We start from the raw sequence: 16,520 nt of genomic DNA, 5'->3' as shown, positions 1-16,520 counted from the left end.
AAAAAAAAAAGAATTATCTACATGAAATCACATGGACAACAGCAGCTCAAAAGATAGGAATTCACAGGGACAGTGAGTTTACATGTTAATGAAGAAACATCATCTCTGAAAATGAAGGTGTGGATGATTTCATGTCTAGAAGAATGTAATCAATGTCATTAAATGGTACATGTAGATTGGGGTATGTTTTGCTGTGTATATTCTCAACAACGACAACAATAACAACAACATTTTAAAAAATTACACTGAAACAAGATCACTAGGTGAAGGTGGGGAAAGGATCAACAAAGAGCTTTTCTGAGGGGGCACAGAGCCTGTATGAACCCCAGATGCGGAAAAGTGAGCCTGATATTCTCCTAGAATCTAGAGAAGTCTGGTACGCTTGCAGTAGAAATAACTGAAGCAAGATAAGAAGGATTAAGCTGGGTTATGGGTGGGTGCAAGAATGATAGTGTCTATATGGTTTTATTAAAGATTTAAGACTTTAGTCAAAGGACAATGGGAAACCATTTGTAGTAGCTGCAAGAATGCATCTCTCGGAACTCCAGTTCCAAAACTGGCTTTCATGGTGATTCTAACTCACGGTAATGTCACATATATCAAAACTGCTCCATAAGGTTGTCACTGGCTGAATTATTGGAAGCAGATGGTCAAACCTTCCTTTCAAGGTGCCTCTTAACAGACTTGAACCTCCAAATTTAGGGTTAAAAATTGAGTAGGCTAATTGCTCAGTTCTACTACGTTGGGACTTAACTACAGGGATTGACAGTCACCCTGGGGCCCATATGCCGTGTTCTGAAATACATTACCAGGTTTTTTTTCTATGGCCACACTAGCAAAGGTTGCCCTAGCCAATAAGGAATGAAATAAGGTTCTCAAGGCAAGCCAATATCTGGCGGTGGTGTTGTTAGGGGCTATAGAGTCGAGTATGACTCATAGCTACGCTATGAACAAAATATTTGAACCCTGTTCTAGGCTGTATCATCCTCACACTTTCTGACATATAAAAGCTCATTGCAGCAGTCACTGAGTCAATCCACCTGGTTGAGGGTCTTCTCTTTCACAGACCTTTCACTCTTCCCAGCAGCATGTCCATCTCCAAGGAATAGCCTCTTTTAGCAATATGTCCCAAACCTCATCATTCTTGCCTCCAAAGAGTACTCTGGCTGCACCCTCTCCGAGACATATGTGTTTGTTCTCTTGGCCATCCGTGGAATGTTCAGTACTCTTATCCAACACCACAGCTCAAAGGCACCAATTCTTTTTCTGTCATCCTTATTCACTGTCCAGCTCTCAGATGCAGCAAGTAATAGGAAAGACTATGGCCTGAATTGAAAACACTATGAACAGTAAATGAAGAGGAGAGTTATATCTGGTGGACATAAAATCCCTCTTCTGGCTACCTCTAGCTAAAGCAATCCCTTTGACTTTGCTAGACCTTTCATAGAGAGTTCGGGATACTTCACCCTGTCTTTCAATCTTCACTGAAAGCCAGACTTGCAGAAACCTCTCTCAGGCTTCTCTAGCAGTACCAGCCTCCCCTCATTTCTCTCACAGGCATTTTCCCTGGGAACACTTTTGCTGGCTTATGTCTGTTTTGGTGTCTAGGATCAGGATAGTGCCCTTTCAGAGAGTCATTTGCCAACTAGACCTTGTCAGATTAGAGGGTTTGTAAGGTGCGGGAAGTAAAACACCAGGTTATATGGGACTTGGTTTAAGCACTTTGTGTTTAACTGAGATCCTACCTAATACACTACTGAAAGATTTGGGACAGGAAAATGCATCATGGGCTTAGGTACTTAAGAAAATTCTGACTACTCTAAGCAATCATACATTTGAGTAAACAAGGGTTTGAAGTAGGTGGTTTGGAATGCTGGTTGCCATATGGCAAAGTAGAATGGAAAGAAGTAGAGGGAACGAGAGATATTTAGGATATAAATTCCATAGGAATTGCTAATTAGGCTCAGTGGGAAGAAGACTAGCCGTTAGGTTTCTAGCTTTCTTTCATTTATCTGTAAACAAGGATTTCTCAAATGATTCATACCCTAGAGCAGCCCAGTGGTCCAGAGCTTGAATCACAATCTTGCCAATATTCCCAATTTCCTGTAATTTGGCTGGACAATCCCAGCCCCAGATCCCTCAGTTCTGTATCTTCTCTCAGCCTGCCCATTGCCTGGCAGCTGCTGGAGAAAGCCTCACATCCATGCACCAAGGGTCATTCAACCTCTGGATCTCAACCCAGTCTCAACCTGCCTACAATGCTATGCTTATTTAGTCAGTTTTCTTCTTCTGTTCTCCATGGCAGATTTACTTTCTTTCTTTTTTAAAAAAAATCTCTATTCTTTTTCAAACCCAACCATCTCCCTCTCCTTATCCACGAGAGACAAGCGTAGCTTTATTGAAATCCAAGTCTTCAATGAATGAATGATTTGGATCACAAAACAACTTACACTATCTAAAACTTTAATTCTTCTTTTTCAAGAGTCCCCTGTTTCCTCCTCTGATGTGAATAACCAGGTGAAACAATGCTTTATACAGTTTTCAAAGGCTGATATTTTGGAAGTAGATTTCCAGGCCTTTCTTTCAAGTTCTTTCTCGGTGGACTTGAACTGCTAACCTTTCCATCAGAAATTGAACTCTCTCTCTTCTGCCACCCAGGAGTGTCCTAATGTGAATGCATGATACATATTTCCTTCTATCATCTCAGAGATTTTTATCAGCCCTGATCCTTTGATATTTTCTTCTCTACCTGTTTCTGCCAATGATGTCAGAATCTTCAAATTTCTCCCTGGACAGAACATTTCCCTCCAATTGCTCACATTTTTTTCCCCCCTCTCACAGCCCAATTCAAAAAATTGTCTACATTTTCTGTCATTAACACTTTGCCTGTGTGTTCTCACTTCCACCTTTACTTCTCAGTGGAAATCGCTCCAATCAAGATGCTAGTGCCCCGTTCTTGCTAAGTACTGCTAAGTACTGCTTTTCATTGCTTCACTTAACCTCTCAGCGGCACTTGACAAAGCTGCCCACTCCCTCTTTCTTGAAACATTCTCTTTTCTTGGTTTCCATGACAATATCTTCTCCTGGGTTTCTTCTTACCTTTCAGCATGCTTTTTGGTGTCTCTCTTCCCATCCCTTAAGCCTTCTCACACTACACACTGTCTCATGCAGAAATTACACAGCAGTCTTAGAACTCTCTTTGAAGAAATCCCCACCCACCTGTGTTTCCTTTTGCATCGCTTGAATTTTCTCAGATATGTACTTGACAGACTGATGCAGAACTGGCTTTAGGTCATGTACAAAGAAAGTTCTGCAGAGACAATCTAGCTCCACCCTTTAGAATGTGAAGATGCACTCCATCATGGACTTTAAAGAAATTGGTACAGTAGAGGAAGTAGATTTTGTTCTGTTAGGGATCTTTTGTTAATCTGTAGTAAAACCATAACATATATGTATGTAGCAAACCATTTGAAAACTCAAAAGTTAAATTCATTGACTTAATATTCATCATATTGTACAATCATTACCACAATGCACTTCCAGATTATTCTATCATCCTTACCAGAGCTTGATGGCAAGGAATTGCATTACCAACACGAAGGTGGTTGTTGTTGCTATGTGCCGCCGAGTCGTTTCCGACTCATAGCGACCCTATGCACAACAGCCCTAAACCCTGCTCTATCCTGCGCCAACCGCACCGCCTCTGACACACCCATCCCGATTACCCCAGTCACTGAATCAATCCATCTCATAGAGGGTCTTCCCCTCCTGCGCTGTCCCTCCACCCTCCCAAGCATGATGTCCCTCTCCAAGGACCCGTCCCTCCTGGCAACATGTCCAAAGTATGTCAGACGAAGCCCCAGAATCCTTGCCTCCAAGGAGTAGCTTGGTTTAATCCTCTCCAAGATGAATCTGTTTGTTTTCCTGGCAGTCCATGGTACATTCAGTACCCTTCTCCAGCACCACAGCTCAAAAGCATCCACTCTCCTTCTGTCCTCCCATGTCATTGTCCAACTCTCTGATGCATAACAAGCGATTGTAGATACCATGGCCTGTATCAGGTGCACCTTAGTCTCCAGAGAGACACTGTTGCTCCTGAGTACCTTTGAGAGGTCCCTAACAGCAGACTTTCCCATTGCGATACGCTTTTTGATTTCCTGACTGCTGGTGCCAAGAGTGTTGACTGTGGAGCCGAGCAAACTGAAGCTGTGAACACTCTCAATCTCTTCGTCATCCATCCTGACACTGCTAATTGGTCCAAATTCACCAGCTGCTCCAAATTCATCAGGATAGAGATGGGTAATCTCCTCCCATGTGATTTACTGCCTCCAAAAAACCCGCTGGAGGGTAAGCTATGGGTTTGGCTCAATGACCCACAAAACCAACATTAACAGAACAATGTAGATCTTTAAAATGTTCTTACTTGAAGTCATGCTATTTATTTCAAACTGTTCTTTATTCTTAAATGGAAATAAATCTCTCCACACAGTTTGACAAGCTTCCATAGTGTCTTGGTTGGTACATTTTTTGATGGACATGATATTCTGCCCTTGAGGGAATGGGAAAGAATGAGTACGAAATCTTTCCAACAGTTAGGGTAAGTTCAAGAAAAAGAGTAGATTGATCTGGTTGTTGCTGTTGTGTGCCGTCAAGTCTGCAACTCATAGTGACTCTAGACACAATAGCTCTGAACCCTTCACTATCTCAGACACATCTACCCTCATTACCTCCGTTATTATGCTAATCCATCATATCTGGGGTCTTCCTCTTCTGTGCTGTCCCTCAATCCTTCCATGCATTATATCCTTCTCCACAGACTGGTCCCTCCTGGTTTCATGCCTAAAGTGCATAAGATAGAGCCTCCTAGGAGCAGCTTGGTCTCACCCTTCCCAGGATGGATGTGTTTGTTCTATTGACGGTTCATGGAATGTTCAAAACTCTTCTTCAGCACCACATCTCAAAGGCATAAATTCGTCTTCTGTCATCCTTGGTCATTGTCCAGCTCTCTGATGCACAGCAACAACAAGAAGATTTGATCTCATTGTTGTTATTGTTGTTATGTGCTGTTGAATAACTTGTGATCCTATGTACAATAGCTCTGAACCCTGCTTTATTCTATGCAAACCTTATTGTCTCTGACACACCTACACCCATTACCCCAGTCACTGAATCAATCCATCTCATCGACGGTCTTCCTCTCTTGTGCTGTCCCTCCATCCTCCCAAGCATGATGTTCTTCTCTACGGTCTGGTCCCTCCTTTCAACATGCCCAAAGTATATCAGATGTAGCTTCAGAACCCTTGCCACCAAGGAGCAGCTTGGTTTCACCCTTTCTAGGAAGAACCTGTTTGTTCTCCTAGCAGTTTATGGTATATTAATACTCCTCTCCAGCACCACTGCTCAAAGGCATCATTTCTCTATTATCCCTTGTCATTGTCCAGCTCTCTGGTGCATAGCAAGTAATTACAAAGTCTATGGCCTGGATAAGGCACACCTTAGTCTCCAGACTGGTATTGTTGCTTTTCAGTACTCTGTAGAAGTCCCTGACAGCAGACTTCCCCAATTCAATTCACTTTTTAATTTCCTGCCTGCTGGTACCAAGAGTACTGATTGTGGAGCCAAACAAACTAAAGCTGTTAACAACCTCAGTCTCGTCACCATCCATCATGGTGCTGCCAACAGGAACAGTGTTTAGAATCTCTGTTTTCTTGATGTTGAGCTTCAATTCATACTGAAGGCTGCAGTCCTTGATCTTTTGCAGTTAGTGTTTCAGGTCCTCCTCAGTTTCAGCAAGCAGAGTTTTGTCTTCTGCATCATCTCGTTGAAGTTCCTAAAATGTTGTTAGCCAAGTGTTCATGGGCATCGAGAACCTGAACTTCAACAAGAGACTTGGCAAAGATTCTCATGAGTGCTTGTGCACATGTTATCTTGAAGGCAAGGACAATTTTGAAAATGATAAACGGCTATAGGATGTGCCTTAACTCCCCAAGGTTACCATAACAAATCATCACAAACTCGGTGGTTTGCAACAGCAGAAACATGCTCTCACAGTTCCGGAGGCCGGAAGTCTGCAGTTTAAATGTGGCAGAGCTGCACTCTGTCTTCATTTCATTTTCTAGGGCAGAATCTTTCCTTGCCTCTTACAAGTCCTGGTGGTTCCAGCTTGTAGTTGAATCACTTCAGTCTCAGCTCCTGTTTTGCATGGCCATCTCCTCTCTCTCCCTGTATGTCTGTCCTCTGAAGTGTTTCTTATCAGGATGCTTGTCACTGGGTTTAGTGCCCACCTGGATAATCCAAATGACCTCATCTGTAAACTAATTATATCTGCAAAGATATTTTTCTTAGATACAGTTATGTTCTGGTGCTTAGAACTGCTGTAAAATGGGACTGACATAGGGGTTGAGGAGGAGGGGGAATACTGAGAAAGATGGGATAAATTATGTATACTGCATTGAAACAGATGAGAGAGAGGACTATTTAAAAGGGATATATGATTAGGTATTATTGTCATGACATTAGTCCAGAATGAAGGCTGCATAGTGGATTGGACGTGAAGGGAGAGATTATATAACAGTGAAAGAATTTTTCTTTTCCTTTTCGAAGAGAGGAAAGAAGAACTGGAGGAGAGGAGTGAACAGGGAGAAAAGTGCAACAATGAATGAATGGAAATCCAAAATCTCTAACTTTTCATTAAAATTAATTATTATAATAATAAAACAAAAAAGAGATCTTTGGGGTGTGTTGTTGTTAGGTACCATTTAGTCAAATATGACTCATAGTGACCCTGTGAACTACAGATCTATCTATCTATCATCTATCTATCTATCTATCTATCTATCTATCTATCATCTATCTATCTATCTATCTATCTATCTATCTATCTATCTATCTATCTATCTATTATCTATCTATCTATCTATCTATCTATCTATCTATCTATCTATCTATCTATCTCTATCTAATCTGTGCCAGCCTCACTATCTCTGATATATTTGAACCCATTGCTGCAGTCACTTTGTCAGTCCATCTGCTTGAGTCTCCCTGTTTTTTGCCTGTCCTCCCTCCATCTTTCCAAGCATGATGCCCCTTTTCGAAGAACAGCCTCTCCTAACAACATGCCCACAGTATATGAGATGATGCTCTTTCATCTTTGCCTCCAAGGAGCATTCAGGTTGCACTTTGTCCAAGACATACGTTTTGTTCTTTTGGTAGTCCATGAGGTATTAAGTATACTTCTCCAACACCATAGCTTAAAGGCATCAATTATTCTTCTGTTATTATTTATCATCCAGCTTACAGATGCATCACAGGTAATTGGAAAGATCAGATGCACTTTAGTCTTCAAAATGATATGATTGCTTCTTAAGAATTTTGAGAGGTCCCTGACTATGGACTTTCCCGGGGCAATACGTCTCTTGATTTCCTGACTGTTGGTACCAAGTGGTATTGATTATGGATCCAACTAAGGTGAAATAATTTATCAGTGCCAATCTTTTCTCCATCTATCATAATGTTGCCTAACGGTCCCATGGTGAGAATTTTTGTTTTCTTGATGCTGAGATGTAATCCATATTGAAAGCTGTAATCTTTGATCTTCAGCTTGTGCTTCATGTCTGCTTCTCTTTCAGCAAGATTGTGTAATTGGCATACCAAATGTTACTGATGAGTCTTTCTCCAATGCCGATACCACATTCTTCTTGAGTCCAGCTTCTTGAATTATTTGCTCACCATATGGATTGAATTCAAACGCCCCAGCGTTCCCAACGACTTGCCTCTCTCTATTAATTGATTTTGGTCAAACATTCTTGTAGGTCATATAACCTTGGTATGTCCACTTGCAGTACAGAAATAACTTGTGGTTGCTGTGAAGCTGAACACTGTGACAGAGATGGGTCAAATGAGATAACAGTTACCTATGGTGGAGAGTGTTTGGTAGCATTCCCCGGTTAAAACAAGCTTGGAAGCAGGAGTGGCATCCACTTCTGTAAATAGCTTGCCTTGGGAAACCCTATGAACCTGGAGAAAGGATGAAAGTCATGCACGCAAGTGTTGAGGACTTTCTTTCATAGGGTTGCTATGAGTCACCTACGACTCAACAGCACTTAACAACAATGACAACATACGGATTAAATAGGTGTGGAGAAAAAAATATAACACTGACACACTCCCTTCTTAATGCTAAAATATGTAGTGTTTCTTGCTCTATTTATAAAACAGCCTCTTGGTCTAGGTATAGGTTTTGCATGAACACAATTAAATGTTCTGGGATTTCCGTTCTTCCACGGTTAGCCATAATTTGTTATGATCCACACAGTCAAAAGCCTTTGTATAGTCAATAAAGCATAAATAACATTCTTCCTGTATCCTGTGCTTCAGCCAGGATCCATCTGATGCCAGCAATGATATTCTTGGTGCCACAGCCTTCTTTTAAATTCAGCTTCTGGCAGTTCTCCATATAGTTCCAGCGATTTTAAAATGATCTTCAGCAGTATTTTGCTTTTATATAATATTAATGATATTGTTTGATAATTTTCACATTTTATTAGATCATTGGGAATGGGAGCAAATATGGATCTCTTCCAGTCAGTTGACCAGATAGTTGTCTTCTAAATTTCCTGGCATAAACTGGTGGGCATGTCAAGGGAGCTACATCTGTCATTTGCAACATGTCAGTAGGTAATGACACATGTCAATAAGACCCCATAAATTCCTGGGGCCTTATTTTTTGCCAAGGCCTTCAGTGCAGATTGAACTTCTTCTTTCATTGCTATTCGTTCTTGATCATATAGTACTCCCTATGTCTTCAGTGTCAGCCAATTCTTTTTGGGACAGAGACTCTGTACGTAAGGCCATCTTCTTTTGATGGTTTCTGGGTCATTCAAGATTTTGCTGTTAACATTCTTCAGTATTACACCTCAAGGCTTAAATTAGTTTATAGATTCTTTCAGCTTGAGAAATACTGAGTGAGTTCTTCCCCCTTTTGTTCTCTAATTCCTTTTCTCCATACATTCCATTATAATGTTTTGCTTTGTCTTTCTTTTTTGTTAATTTTAATTTTTTTAAAATGTTTTCGTTTTCTTGTGTGTTTACCGTCAAATTGGATCTGACTGGTACAGGAGGAGATTGCCCCTCCTTCTCCAGCAGTGCATCTGGCAGATTTGAACTGCATACCTCTGGGATTGCAGTGCAGCTTCTTGCCACTAGGCGACCAGAGCTCCCTTTGCTTTGCCTTTCTGAGCTGCCCTTCAAAATCTTCACTTCAGCTCTTTTACTGCAACATGTATTCCTTTTGTTTTGGTTTCTCAATGCTCTAATGTGATTTTCAGGGTCACTTCTGATCCCATTTTGGTTTTTTTCTTTCTCCTCTGTCCTTATAGGGACCTTTTGCTCTCTTCATGTCATCCTTCATGTCATGACATACCTTAATGTCATCCAGCAACTCATCTGGTCCTCTGTCATTGGTGTTCAGTGCTCAAACCTGTTATTAAAATGATTTTTAAATTCAGGTGAGATAGATTAAAGATCATATATTTGCTTTCATGGACTTGTTTTCCTTTTCTTCAGCCTCAGGATGTACAAATTTGAATTTGTACATGGGGTGTGCCTAAGTCAGGCCATGATCTTTTCAGTCACTTGCTATGCATCTGACAGCTTAACAATGACTAAGGATGATGAAAGAATTGATGTCTTTGAAATGTGGTGTTGGAGAAAAGTGCTAAATATCCCATGGATTTTCAAAAGAATAAACAGATATGTTTTGGAGTAGGTACAACCAGAGTACTCCGTGGAGGCAAAGATGAAGAAGCTTCATCTCACATACTTTGACCATGACGCTGGGAGGTTTTTCCTTGGAGAAGGACATCATACTTGGGAAGGAAGAGGGATGGTGAAAGGGATGCAGACCCACATCCAGGTGGACTGACACAGTGAGTGCAGCAATGGACTTAAAGGTGTTAGAGATTGTGAATGGACAGGGTTCAGATATGAGTTGTACTTGACTTGATGACACCTAAAACCATTAACAGCAACAATAGATGATCTGTTCCACAGTAAGTACGTGGTCTGGTGTTGACTGCATATATTGAGTTCCTCCAGTGATTCATTCCTCAGATGTGGTGCAGTCCATCTGATAAGGTCCTTGCGTAAAGTCACCTTTTGTGGTTTTTTTATTTTTTAAAGTTATTTATGATGAATAAATCATTGAACATAAAAAATGCGATCATTATATTTTTTGGGGGTGGGGAGTTGTTACTCAACCCTCTATAGATCTTATACAAACCTTTTTTAGAAGTATTGACAGTGTTACTCAACATCTATGTATTTTCTGTACGTGTATTTCCTCATGGGTGGAACACAATCCAATTAATAGGTTAAGTGTAGGTTATGGTGGTAGATGATTCTGGGATCTGATGAGACGATTAGATAGTACTGGTATCATAGCCTCATTTTTAGTAGTTAACTATATTTGTTACTAATACAGTAACTGCTATATTCTATGAAGATAGAGCAAACAGTCAATCTGAAGATGACACAAGGCAGGTGAAATTCTAACTACTTTGGATGATGGAAAAAGACTGGGAAAGAGCTTGATAAATAATGAGGTAAGAAGAATGTAGTCTCTACACAGTAGAGGTCCCCAAAGACAACTGCATATTACAGAGTACTGAAGACATAATTGTGGAGAACATTCAGTTCATCATGAGTTGGGAAATACTGTACATTAACCTAGAACTATACTCACTGATGCAAGTCACAAACTGTCTCTCTCTTTGCCATTGACTTGAAACTAACTCAGAGCTGATCCTTCGGTGTAAATCAGACATGAAGGAATTGTTCATCTTTTCTCTTGGAGTAGCTAGTGGAGTCGAATCACTTGCCTTAGAGTCAGCAGCACAACTCCTTACCATATAGCCCCCCAGGGCTCCTCTTACAACATTAGAGGTTGTTGTTGTTGTTGATTGTCATAGAGTCAAGCACAAGTCATAGCGACTCTATGAACAAAAGACCTAATTCCCTTCCACAACTATCGTCATTTCTCCAAGTTCATAGAGTTTCCAGAGGCATGTGGTTTAGGAAGTGGATGCCACTCCTGCTTCCAAACCCATTTTACAACTGAGAGCTCCACCAAACACTGTCCACATTGGGAAACTATTCTGGTGTTTGATACCCCAATGGCAGAAGGTTCAGCATCACAGCAACCCAGGTTACTTCATACTGCACATTGACAAAGAGTGATGTGCAAAGTGGAAGACTGTTCCTCTAGATGTAACAACACTAGTCTCATTTATCAATGATTAAATGTCATCAAGTCAAATATGACCCATAGCAACCCTGGCACAAAAGACCTGAACTCTGTTCTACAACTAACATAATTTCTGTATGTTTGTAGAATTTCCAGAAGTATCTAATTTAGGAAGTGGATGCCACTCCTATTTCCCAACCTGAATCAATCTTGAATCTTCTCCAAATATTGCACATAATGGGTAACCAATATGGTATTTACACAACTATAGCACAGTGTTCAGCATCATAGCAACTCCAAGTTATTCAGTACAAGAAACAGACAACTAATTGCTGTATCACTTAAAGAATACTAATTCTAAAATTAATACATTTATTAGTATCCTATGGGATTTTAAAGACACACCCTTAAGCAGGCCTCCACCCTTGGTTAAAAGTTCAACTCACACATGATTTTGAGGGAGGAAATAAATAGTAACACACATCAAACATGACCCAAAATACTTCCCTTACATTACCACCTTCAAGATGTGACTGCTATCCAACACTGTGTTGTTGTTGCCATTATGTGCCGTTGAGTCACCTGCTACTCTTAGCCACCCTATGTACAACAGCCCTAAACTCTGCTCTGTCCTGTGTCAATCACACTGTCTCCGATACACCCATCTCGATTACTCCAGTCACTGAATCAATCCACCTCATAGAGGGTCTTCCCCTCCTGCTCTGTCCCTCCACCCTACCAAGCATGATGTCCCTCTCCAAGGACATGTCCCTCCATGCAACATGTCCAAAATGTCCAAAGTATGTTAGACAGAGCCTTAGAATCCTTGCCTCCAAAAAGCCGCCTGGTTTGACCCTTTCCAGGATGAATCTGTTTTCTTAGCAGTCCATGGCACCCTCGATACTCTTCTCCGGCACCACAGTTCAAAGGCCTCAATTCTCTTTCTATCCTCCCTAGTCATTGTCCAACTCTCTGATGCATAACAAGTGATTGCAAATACCATGGCCTGCATCAGAAGTACCTTAGTCTCCAGAGAGACATCATTGCTCTTCTGTACTTTGGAGAGGTTTCTGATAGCAGACTTTCCCATCGCAATATGACTTTTAATTTCATGGCTGCTAGTTGACTATGGAGAGAGGATGAAATAAACATTTTTTAGGCAAAATAAAATTTAAGATTTATTAGCTTGGTTGCAGCAACTATATCTCAAATGTTAAAGAACCAGATGGGGCTAGTGGCTACCCAGTAGGACAGTACAGGTCTAGGGCATTTCCATAATCACAGAAGGTTACACTGGAGAGTCCTGGACTAGAATGAAGGAGGCTGCATGACACAGTTGTTAACTGTCCAGTTACTAACTAAATGGCACTCTGTTCTAACTAATCTAATGCTCCAAAGTAGAAAAATGTGAAAGTATGCTTTCTTCAAGATCACAACTTTGGAAACTATGGGCAATTCTGTCCTGTCCTGTAGGATCTCTATACAGGGCTAGAAAACAGGCACCAATAAAGCTTTCCTATTGACAATGCAAAGGCATTTGAATGTGAATCACAACAAATTGTAGCTAAACTTGAGGATAATGGAAATCCCAGACCACTCAATTGTGCTCATGTGAAACCTGTACTCAGACCAGGAGGCAGTCCTCAGAACAGAGCAAGGAAACACTGCGAGGTTCAAAATCAGGAAAAGAGTGTGTCAGGGATGCATTCTATCTCCACATCTTTTTAATCTATATACTGAAGAGATCATTTGGGAGGCTGGACTCTATGAGCAGGAATGTGGCATTAGGATTGGAAGAAGACTTGTCAACAACCTGCAATATGCAGATGACACGACCTTGCTTGCAGAAACTGAGGAGGACCTGAAGTGTTTGCTGCAGAAAGTCAAGGACTGTAGTCTTCAATATGGAATGAAGCTCAACATCAAGAAGACAAAGATTCTCACCATTGGAGCAATTGATAGCACTGTGATAGATGTAAAACAGATTAAGATTCTTAACAATTTTGGTTTGTTCAGGTCCACAATCAACATTTTTAACACCAACAGTCAGGAAATCAAAAGACAAATTGCACTGGGAAAATCTGCTGTCAGGGACCTTTCCAGAGTGCTGAGAAGCAACGATGTTAGTTTAGAGACTAAGGTGTTCCTGATTCAGGCCATGGTCTTCACAATTACTGGCTATGTATCACAGAGCTAGACAATGACTAAGGATAACAGAAGAAGAAGCATTGCATTTGAGTTGTAGTGCTGGAGAATAGTCTTGAACATAACATGTAAAGCCAAGAGAACAAATAAGTCTGTCTGGGAGAGAGTAAAACCAAGTTTCTCCTTGGAGCCTAGGATTCTGAAGCTCTGCCTCACATAGTTTTGGCACGTGGTCAGGAGGGACCTTGGCGAAAGACATCATGCTCAGAAGAGTGGAGGAACAGCACAGCAGAGGTAGACCCAAGTGGATTGACACAGTAACTGAGGTAATGGGGGTAGGTGTGTTGGAGTCAGTGAGACTGGCCCAAGAGAAGACAGGCTTCAGAGCTGTTGTGCGTAGGCTCACTAATAATTCTGGTCACTTCTATGACACATAACAACAACAATAAAAACACTGCATTAATATGTTAAGATCTTTACAACATCTTTCCAAAGGCCAACAGGGACACATCAGCTGAGATCATGTAGAGGGTGAGAGAAATTTAAAACCATGTCATATGAGGCATGTTCAACTGAAGTACCAGGGGATTAGCTAGGGGTAGAGGTAATGTCTACTCTGCATTAAGCACCAGGACTAGCATCTAGCATGTGGGAAGGGAGTTGAATTTCCTCCTGGTCCAAGGACCAATTAATGGAAGTTACGAGAAATAGGAATCCTTATGCTCTGCAGACCAAATAATTAAGTGAGATTCTGGAGCCAGATTTCTTGTGTTCAAATTTCTGCTTCTGTTTGCACTGCCTTGCTTGTGGCCAGCACCATACTGTATATAATTAGGGTTGTGGGGATGACTTTTCTGAGAATGAAGAGAGAACTGAATTATTGAGGTGAAAGCTGAACTGGGGTTTTAGGCCTCTATGATTGTATTTTTCTAAATCTTATATGCACACTTTGAACAGCAGCTGAGGCAGGTAATAGTTAACAGGTCCTTGCTGGCCTTGAGGGCTGAGACAGGGAGAGATGTGGAAGGAAGGAGAGACAGATGAAAGTGTAGGCACAGCCTCTGAATCTGGTCCAGTACTTATCAGTATGCTATAATTACTTAAAAGGATCTAGATAAGCTGCAAGGCCAGATGTCAGAACAGCACAGATATTCTGGCAGAAATGAGGGTTGTATCTGGTGGTGTTGGTAGATGTCATCATGTCAACTACAACTCGCAGTGACCCTACGGACAATGGATCTGAACCTTGCCCTGTCCTGTACCATCTTCATGATCTCTGTCATGCTCAAGACCACTGTGGTGGTCACTTGTCAGTCCATCTTGTTGAGGGTCTTCCTCTCTTTCTCTGATCCTCCACCTTTCCCAGTACGTTATCTTTCTCTAGGAACTGCCATTCTGAAACCATGCCCAAGGTAAGTGAGGCAGAGTTTCACTGCCTTTATCTCTAAGGAGTATGCTAGTTGCACTTTATGCAAGACAGACTTGTATGTTATTTTAGCACTCTATGGTATATTTAATATTCTTTTGTCAACATCACAATTCGAAGGCATCAGTTCTTCTGTAATTCTTATCTATGGTCCAACTTTCAGATGCTTTGGAAGCAATTGAAAATATCATGACTTGGATCAGACACACCTTAGTCATTTAAGTATCATCCTTGCTCTATAAAACTCTGGAGAGGTCCTTGATAACAAGTTTGATACACAAGTTTCCCAATGCAACACATCTTTTGCTTTCTTAACTGCTGAAATGAGTTGAAGTGGACTTAGAATTTTGCAGAAAGTTTTTAGAGATGCCCTGGATTATGTGTGTCTTTTCTTTTTTTTTTAAATAAGGTTTTACTCCCTTTTTAATGTATTTTTATTATATTTTGTGTGTGTACCATCAGATCTGACCTGATAGGTACAGTAGGAGATTGCCCCTCCTTTTCCAGTAGAGCATCTCTTGGATTTGAACCACATAACTCTGGGATTGCAGTACAGCTTCTTGCCACTAGGCCACCAGAGCTCCCTTGTGTCTTTCCTTGCAGTAGTGTACCCGAAGCTAAATGTACATTTGTAGCAGCTGACATCAGCCAGGAGCTTATATATTTAGTGTTATAAACATTCTTTGTAATGGAATTATGGAAATAAGGAACAAGGCAATTGAACATAGCATATTCTGTGCCCTTGATTATTGTTCAAAATGGCTTCTCCAGCCATTGACTGACTTTACCAAGTGGATGAGTGGGAGTAGATGAACAAGGTGTGTTAGTCATCCAAACGGGATTGGCTAGTCTCACCTTTAAATTGAGAAGATCCCGCAGTAGAATTTCAGAATCTCACTAACAATGAAGAAGCAGTAAGGAGAATGCAGCACATCCTTAGGGCCAGAGATTCTTGCACCAGCCAGATCGCAGTCTATGGGAGCAGCGGTCATAGTAGCCAGCAGCAGAGAACTAGACACCTGACATGAGACAGAGCGAACTTTGTGACTGCTACTCCTCGTGGAACCAGAACTAAGAGCCTTTGCTCAAGTTTGTTGGAAGACTGGAAGGGAGAGCTGTAACGCAGGACTGAGAACTTTGTAACACTGGCCTAAAGTTGTGAGGTTCCAGGTGGAGGTGCCTGTGAGCACATTTTGGAAGCTATCCTTACTGAGAGACTATATCTTTCTGACGTCCTGAATTACAACATTTTTTACTTCCCCAGTATATGACTCTCGCTTAATATTTTGAGAAGCTGGACTCTATGATGAAGGATGTATGTAGCATCAGGCCTGGAGGAAGACTTACCAATAACCTGCTTTATGCAGATGACAGAATCTTGCTTGCTAAAAGTGAGGAGGACTTGAAGTGTTTGCTGCAGAAGATCACAGAATACAGCCTTCAATATGGATTGCATCTCAATGTCAAGAAAACAAAAATTCTCACCATTGGACCTATAGGCAATATCATGACAAGTGGAGAAAAGATTAAAACTGTTATCAACTTCTTATTTGGATACACAATCCACTTAACACCAGTGGTTAAGAGATCAGGAAATGTACTGCACTGGGAAAGCATGCAGTTAAGAACCTCTCTAAATTATTGAGGAGCAATGATGTTAGTTTGAGGTCTAAGGTGCACCTGACTCAGGCCATGGTCTTTTCAATC

Source organism: Elephantulus edwardii, unplaced genomic scaffold, assembly GCF_000299155.1.
Source record: "Elephantulus edwardii isolate Elephantulus edwardi_28Jun2011 unplaced genomic scaffold, EleEdw1.0 scaffold00039, whole genome shotgun sequence".
Lineage (NCBI taxonomy): Eukaryota > Metazoa > Chordata > Mammalia > Macroscelidea > Macroscelididae > Elephantulus > Elephantulus edwardii.
The sequence above is the reverse complement of the archived record's forward strand: the minus strand, read 5'-3'. Positions refer to the sequence as shown.